The sequence below is a fragment of the Emydura macquarii genome, unplaced genomic scaffold (genome assembly GCF_026122565.2).
Source record: "Emydura macquarii macquarii isolate MOO-44397 ecotype Brisbane River unplaced genomic scaffold, CSIRO-AGI_Emac_v2 contig_2676, whole genome shotgun sequence".
Classification (NCBI taxonomy): Eukaryota; Metazoa; Chordata; order Testudines; family Chelidae; genus Emydura; species Emydura macquarii.
Genome location: NW_027132813.1, coordinates 1,213,595 through 1,222,037, shown reverse-complemented (window position 1 = coordinate 1,222,037; position 8,443 = coordinate 1,213,595). Strand labels below are relative to the sequence as shown.

Below are 8,443 nucleotides of genomic sequence, written 5' to 3'. Positions count from 1 at the left end.
GAAATTAACTCCAAAAAATCACTCCCCACCCAGCCACCAAACCATCCCCACAAAACTCTGCCCCTACTGACCTGCCCCGCAAGACCTTGCTCTGGGTGCTTCCTCTGCAGGCATGGTGAGCCACGTTGCTCTCAGAGGGGACTCAGAGCGTCCCTCTCCTCTCCCCGCTCTGTGTTTACACGCTGCTTTGTTTGCCAGGGAAGTATTTACAGTTGGTGGCAACTGAGTCACTGGGTGGGGCAAGGCCCGTCACTTACTCTGCTCTATGCACTATGCTCTCTTTGGGCTCAGCGGGGCTTGCAGGTCTTCAGTCACAGGTGAAATGAACTGGTTGGTTCTCAGCTCTTTGGGCCTGGCTGGAGGCCCCTCCCTCTTGCTGGGATCCAAGCAATCTCAGTCCTAGAATTAACAGATGCTAAGCTGTCAGCTGCCCCAGACATTCCATTGTCCTCAGGGGAAGGCACAGCCAGCCTGGGTCTCTCTGGCATGGACCTGAGCTGTGCTGCCCCCTGCTGGGGCTCCAGCATCAGCAACCATAGATTTAGCCTTTACAAAGCACCTGTCATCCCAGAGGATCCCAAAGCAGCACACAATCGCTGTCTGAACTGCCACAGATGCCCCTAGGCAAGTGCATGCAGCCTTGCTGCACAGCATGGGGGGGAGGGGAGGGATACTGGGGTAAACCGCTCTTCTTATGCCAAGATCCTGTGAGGGGGTGTACAAATCCCACACTGGCTGAGAAGGAGTTAACAAGTGGGCTCAGTCAGCCCTGCCCTGCTACCCCAGCAGTGGGTGTCAGGCTTGGCGGGCAGGCGGTGATAAGGGGAGGGCGCAGCTCAGCTAGGTGCTGGTTGGGAGGAAGAGCAGGGGGGAGGAACTGACAAGAGACAGCTGCTTGCCCCCGCCTTCCTGAGGAAAAGGAGGCCTCAAGCAGAGAGCCCAGGTGTGTGTTAACTAGCAAAGCGAGCCCCTGCATAGAAAGGCTGAGGCGAGCCATGGCCTGGGACAGGGAACCCTCCTTTTCAGTATTTCATATCGGGGCTGGAACTCTGATACCCCAGAGGAGGTGGGACTTAGCTGAAGACTAAATCCCCACAGCAGCAAAACCTGTTGGAGGTGGCCGCCGGCCATTGATGACCTGGAGGGAAACTGAAGTAAGGTGAGTAGTGCCATGGCGGGCCGCAAAGGGATTCTGTTACACCAACCCTGCCACAGGCCCATTGGCTCTTGAATCTCCATGCAGGGCAGACAGGAGTGGGCTTCTTGAAGTCTTGTCCGTGAGGTAAGTCTGCACCTTAAAGAGTGTCTCCAGTAAATGACCGAGGGCCAGGCCCTGCCATTCTCTCTCTGCAGGCTGCAGCCAGCACATGGTGTGGAAGGTGAGCTGATCCCTCAGTGGCAAAGCGGTACACAACAGCAAGATGTGACACCATCTCCTCCCTGAATAACCTGTGCCGCTCTCAGTGTAAGTACACAGCAGAGGGGTGGAGACCCATGCCTGGTGCTGAAAGCACTGAGCCATCCCCAGAGCTCTCGCCATCCTTCCCCTGTGCTCACTGGGTGACGCTGTCTGGTCCCTGCTGGTTGGCAAGCGCGTAGAGGAAGTAGGTGTGATGGGCATGGCTGACCCCTCAGCTCTGTCTGGCTCGCTCACACTCAGCAAGTGCTGCAGCATTTCCAAGACTGCGCTGTGTGCGGGGTCCAGGGAGAGCACAGCTGGGCCCATGTTCCCCAGATGTTGTCGGGGAGTTGCAGAGAGCTCCCCAGTCTGCATTGTGCTGATGCTAAACCAATGGAAGGGCCTGCAGCTCCAGTCACCCCAGCCCGTCCTTCCTTTCCTCCATCACAAAGGCTTCTCCTTCCTCTACTGCCAGAGTCCCTGTGCTGAGAGCTACTTTGAAGAAGCTCGGTCCAGCTCCTAGGTGCCTCAGCTCACTGCTGGTTCCCCTGGGAGCACTGCTGTGTGTGTGATGGGCTCATCATCTGGCACACACCACTTCCTGACCCCAGCCACAACACTGCTGCTTCTCCGGTTCATCTTGGCTGAGATACTGAGATCTGGCAGCAGGTGGCAGCCTTGAATCTCTGCTTTGCTCCCCTCTCACTGCATCATGCCTCAAGGATGTGATGATGACAGAAAGGGAGAGTCTACATCTTCAAGGAGCCAGGGACAGGTTGGGACCTGAGCCATCAAGACCAGCACTCTGTCTGCAAGGGCTGCAGCACGTCCCATAGTAGCAGCAGCCCCATGATCTGTACTCTGGGCCTTCAATGTTAATACTGAGGCCTAACTCACATAGTGCTTCTCAAAGCGCTTTACAGAGGAGGCCAGTATCATTAACCCCATTTCACAGATGGGGAAACTGAGGCAAAGAGACTTGCCCAAGCTCACTGATGGCAGAGTAGTGACTAGAACTCAGGTCTCCTGAGTCCCAGACCATTGCTTTAGCCACAAGGCCACACTGCATGCTTGCAAAGGCTGTGGGATTGGGCTCCTAGAGATTAGCTGCTGCCTGGCCCAGATGGGCGATAGGGAGGGGCACTTCATCACATAGGATGAATTTGCAGTGCTGTCTTGGCCATGAGTCAAGTGCCAGCGCCAGTTTTGGAGAGTGGGAGGCACCAGGAAGGGGATGGCCTGGAGTCAGTTAACTTCTAGTAAGTGAGGAATTAGGTGAGCCCAGAAACAACCAGTGGACAGCAGAAACAGAGGGCTGGGATATATTTCCACAGACATTAGCTGTGCATGTGCCTGGGCGAATGTGACCGTGTGCATGAGGGTGTGTGCCTGGCCATGCATTGCAGTGCTTGAACGGGCAAGTGTGCATATGACTTCATTGAGGCTTGTTGACATGACAAACTATTCAAGTGTTCCCAATGTCTATAAAGGTCCAGACCCTTCCAATTCCTGTCAAAGGTAGGTGCAAAGTGCCTGGACAAAGTAGCGCACATGGACATAGGTGTAAATGCGTTCCTAACTGTGTATGGACAGGGCTGGCCAGGGTGGTGGGTATGTGTGAATGGGGGAGGGGAGGTGTGTGCACACACACACCTGTGTATCTCTGTGGTGGCATTGGCCTTCAGGCTGTGGTTTGTTTTGCCCGGTGCCACAGCCTGATGCATTGAACCCGGCCAGTGTCTCCCGCTGACTAGTTGCTCCCATTCACTCTGCACACATCTGCTCCTCTCAGTTCAGTAAGACTTTATTGGTGTGACGAGCTAGGAAAGTGCTTGTGAGGTGTAAGGAAGGGCAGGTCTCCGTCGGAGGCAGGTGTGAACCATCAGCACAGGGTTACACACAGAGTTGGGGCTGATCCCTAGCAGGTGTGCATGGTTGCACGTTGCCATGTAGTGTGATACCACAGTGTCTCACAGAGAAATTGGCCTTGCCTCTGTTTCTCTCTGCCTGCCTGCACAGCAAATGCAACTGAGTCAGGGGACCGGGTTAGAGCACTGCTCCAGTGTGTGGTGCAGGTAGGCCTTGATCAGATATCTCAGACAGGCTTCATACAAGCACCTAGAGAGAGATCTGACTGGGTCATGCCTTAGGCTTGAGCCTAGCTACAGAACACAGCCAAGGACCCGTCTACACCCCATGCTGCGCCAGCAGGGCTGGAGCCTGCTCCCCTGACTCCACTGCACGTGTTGTGTAGCTGAGCAGAGACAGAGCGGTGGGATGGGGAGAGCCGCGCTCTCCTGCTTAACCCCACAGCTGAGAGCATGTTCCCATGAGATCCCCCTCCTCCCGGCAGTGTCCTTACACTGACAAAGGACAGTCATGTGAGCCACGCTGCTTAGCAACCGCACCGCCTGGGATCCATGGACCAGCATGTCTCTGCTCACAAATCCCTGGGGGGTGGGTGAGGTTGGAGGCCAGCGAGGCACCGGCGAGCACCAAGTTCATCATACCTCACAGATACGAATTCCTGGGCATCCTTTTCCTGCGCCCTTATAGAAATCCTCATTGCCCCCCCCCCCCCCACTGCCCAGATTGTGGGCACAGAGCCGCTGGCACCCCCTCCCCAGCCATAGTCCCACTGAGCAGCCCCTCCGGGACTGGCTAGTGATGCCAGGAGAAACCTGCTGAGTTCCTGGCCAGCAAGAAACTACAAGACCCCCGTGTGCAACAGATGTTAGTGAGGCCCTGAGATGTAACCTTCATCCCGTTCCCCAGGCCCAGCCCGTCCCTGCCTCTGGCCAGCGGGCATTCTGCTAGTGACCCAGGGAATGGTTCACTGACAAGCTGAACAGCTGTGGCAGAGCTAGTCCCACTCCCTCGCCGTGACTGCTGACAGCTGCAGGGTGCAGCTGGTACATGGGTGGAGCAGCTGGGCTTCCCTGGCACCAGGCTGGAGACAGGTCCGTAGCTCAGGGGGCCCAGCTGATGTAACCCTGCCCCAGCAGGAACAGAATCTGGCAGGGGGCAAGAAATTCCTCCTTCCAGTTAGCCCCTCAGCAGCTCTGTGTGTGGATGCCTTCTGTCTCCCTGCCCCTGCCATCCACCTCTAGCCCAGATGTAAATAGGACGGACAGGCGGACAGATGGAGGAAGGACTCTGCAAGGACAGCAGGGTGTAGGAGAGCCTTCGCCTGCCCTGCTGATGTACTACTTAGTGCGTGATCAGAGAGACAGGGGAGGCAGCTCCTAGGACAACAGACAAAGAGTAGGTGTGATTTCAAAGTGGGGAGTGCAGGGGGGCAGGCAGCATCTCCAGGGCGAGTCAGATGCAGCGTCCCACTGTGCCCCTCCGCGCCTGAGGGAAGGTCCTTGGTTTGGCTTATGGGCTGAGTTTAAATGGCAGGCTCCAGCACCCCTCCAAAACAAAGTCCCCCCAGCATGTCTTCAAGGCTGAATCTGACCGGCAGCGTCTAGAAACCCCACGGCCACATAGATGAGATTCTCAGTGGGCCTCTGGGCTGAATCTTAGGCAGCTGCAAGGTGTGATCCCCAGCGCAGGTAGACAGACGCGCACTAGCTCTGCTTAAGCTACCAAGCTAAAATTAGCAGTGTGGCAGCTCCGGCTAGCTGCCAGAGTGCAGTTCTGCCCAGTCCCCTGGGCATGTAGTCAGGGCACTAGCCCGAGCCACTGCCTGTGCCACCTTCACCACACTGCTATGGTTAGACACTAGCTTGGGCACGTCTACCTGAGCTGGCAATCACACCTCCCAGATGCTGTGTAGATGTACCCAGAGCGGTGGTTTCCAGCAACCCCTCAGAGGCCAGTCATTAGGCCGAGTCTCCAAGAAACCTCCCCTGAAAATGTCCATCCCTAGGGTCTAATCCATAAAGCAGCATCCAGGACTTCTTCCAAGGGCAGGATCTGAGGGGTTTTCTCCAGGTCTGGGCCCCGATCAGGTGCAGAGGTGGGAGTCCGAGAGTACAGGGGAATCCCAGGAAATCAGAACAAAGAGCCTCAACACAAGGAAGATTCAGGATAGAGTGCTGGCTGGCAGCTGAACTGCCCAGTGCAGTGAGTACAGGGTCGAGCTCACTCCGCATCAGAGCCCAGACTCTGACCGGAACAGAGGCCGCAAGACTAAGTGTCTGGCTCTGCCGTCCCCAGGACAAATCTGGGGAGTCCCATACACCTGCTCTGCTGACAGCTGCCCCAGGACGTCACAAGGGCCAACGAGCCAGTCTGCAATAGCCCAGCCAAACCCAAACTGGCAGTGCATAGGGCAAACTCGGGGGATGGAGACGTGCCAACAGCTGAGGGGATCCTACTAGCAATTAGGAGGTTCTTAAGGAACTCTAGAGAGAGCCCCCAGCCATGAGCGTGATCTCAGACAGAGACTCCAGGTGTCAGGGTGGGTGGGTGAAGGGTGGGGTCTACAGCTGTGGGCGACCCTCCCAGTGGAGATGCTGCCTCCTCACCTGGAAAAGTGGTTCCTTGGGCCCCAGCAACAGTGCGGGGTACGACCAGGGTCTGATACTTAACCATGGGGGACAGAGCTTCCCCGCAGGGCCAAAGGGGTCTCTACACAAGGAGGCACTACCCCCATGGCGCACTGCAGACTCTGGCGGGGCTGCTCCCTTCTCCCCCTGGAGCGACAAGCAGGGATCAAGAGGGGAGTGTGTATGCCCTGGATTCCCTGCAGGTGTGGGGAGGGGATGGCTGTCACTGCAGCTCAGACCCTCCCTGACCCTCCTTCTCTGAGACCCTCCCTCTGCAGAAGACTGATGGCACCCTTGCTGTGTGGGCTGCAATGTGCATTTTCTGGGCTCTCAGCCAAGTGTGGCAGCCGGGGGCCCCTCCTCCCCAGTACTGAGCCCCAGCCGGCTTCGCAGCAAGCTGTTCAGAGCTGGCTGGCATCACACACGCAGCAGCTGCTGAGCGAGGCGGGAGGGGGAGCCCCGTGGAACAGCAGAATCTAACCTGCGGGAGCTTGGTCATGAATTCTGGGGAAGCACTGTGGTTTGAGAAGGGCTGAGCGAGACCAGCACTCGCAGCAGGAGATCCAGGGACGCCCCCACACACGGGGCTTGGCACACGCTTGTGCAGATGGGCTCACACGCCTGCTTTCCAACGCGTCAGCTCATGCGCCCATGCATAGCAGACAGGCACTCACATGCCACGGCGATGAGAGCAAGAGAACTGGCTAGAGAGAGACTGGCTGGGCACAAGCATGTGAACTCCTACCCGCGTGGACGGGCAGCTCCACGGACGGCCGCACATGGAGCTGTCTGGCGGTGTGCTGGGCTTTAAGGCACCCATGGCTGTGCTATCTAACCCAGCACGGGGATTAGCACTCATGCACCTGCACGCGAGGCCTTTCACACTCAGCCAGCCGAACAGCTGCACACATGTAGACTCTCCCTCGTCTTGCCCACACCCCGGCACTTGCACGCACGCTCCTTTCACTCTCACCCGTTGACTCATGCCTGCACATACACACAGAGTCACCCGCTCTCGCACGCACCAGTGCTCTCACGTGCCCTTGGATGCACGCCCATGGGCTCACATGACAGTCTCACACAGGTGTGCCAGGGGAGCCCTGTCTCCCTCACTTAGCCATTGTAATGACTGGGGGAGGGTTTCCACACAGCTGGTGTATTGATTTAACAATGCCGGCTGAGGGACTTAACTCAGTTTAAAAGCACCTTCTGTCAATTTAGCTTTAGTGTTTAGGCTAAACTGAACTAAGGTGCCCATGTCCACCTACGGTGGCTGCACCAGTTCAACTAAGCAGCTTCCCCTGGTTTAGTACCAGCTCAATCATGCACAGACCGTGTGCCGACGAGACCCCATCAGACCAAAGAGCTAGTGCCAGGAACAGACAGGAACCTGGACACTGTAGTGTCTGTCTTCCCACCTGCTCCAGTGCCCATCCCAGCCAGAGAGAGGGCTGAGCTAACCACCCGTGGGGCAGGTCCTACTCCCCTGCCCGCGAGGCAAATCCAAGGACACTGGAGAGCGGCTGGTGCACAGACGAGGCGATCCTTGCCTCTCGCCTTCCAGTGCTGCCTCTTGAACTGACCCTGGGTTCATCTGGAGTAGGTTCTCTAGCCAGGAGATGGGCTGTCTCAGCTCTGTGAATCCTCAGCACAGTGATGGGCAGGGCTGAGGGTAGGGGCCTCCAGGCTCTGCCAACCACTCCATGGGCCAACCTTATCCACCGCTCATCACGGGTGTTTTCTCCCTGGTCCCAGCCCATGCGTGAGGCAAGGACACAGGCCTCTGAACCTTCATTTGCTTCATGCTTTACCTGAGAGCACGGGGCCCAGCCCTAAGGCACGGAGCACTCCTGCCGCCTGTGACCTTGTGAGGAGCTGCCGGCACTCGCCCCTCTCAGGGCTGGGTCTTTACAGAGGCAGAAGCTAGTCCTTAGTGCTGAGTCCTGGGAGGTGGCGGGGAACACATCTCACAGGGAACCCCAATGGCCTGCTTTCTAGAGTGCCCTTCATGGCCAGCCAAGTAACCCCACCAGAGCAATCGGCCCTTGCAATCAGCTCTGAGTGCTCTCCCGGGCTTGAATTACCGCCAGCGTTTCTGTGCCTGCTGCTTAGGGGGGCAATTTCCCTGGCCATCACGTGACTTCCCCTCTCACCCCGACAGCGCAGCAAAAACCCACTTGCAATCCAACTCTAATAAGCCAAGGAGCTGAGCCACAGGTCCAAATGCCTCTGACTTTGGGAAGGCTCCAGTCCTGAGCCCATCTTTATTACCGGCTTAAAAATCACAAGAAGGAACGGGAGGGCTGGTTTTTCAAAGGAGCCTTGTAATGACCTGGATGTGTGCATGTGGCATTCTGCTCTCTGGTGGCTGGGCCCACAGGGTGATTACGGGACCTGCTACAAAACACAGCCAGCATGTCCTCGGGGCTCTCCTGCAGGGTAAGTGGTGTAGCAGCCTGGCCGTGTGTTTGTGCTGGGGAAGCATCATCCTAGTCCTGGCTCCCTTGCTGTGTGATTTCTGTCTTCATTGTTGGCAGCGAGTGCATTT

The 8,443-nt window shown here is 57.1% G+C and overlaps 1 long non-coding RNA gene across 1 annotated transcript; it reads left to right on the top strand.

Annotated features, from left to right (window-relative positions):
- The first annotated feature begins 1,350 nt into the window (after positions 1–1,350).
- On the top strand, positions 1,351–2,511 carry LOC137164467 (uncharacterized). Its single transcript, XR_010923041.1, has 2 exons — positions 1,351–1,465; positions 1,875–2,511. It is a non-coding gene; the product is annotated as an uncharacterized lncRNA (long non-coding RNA).
- The last annotated feature ends 5,932 nt before the right edge of the window (positions 2,512–8,443 follow it).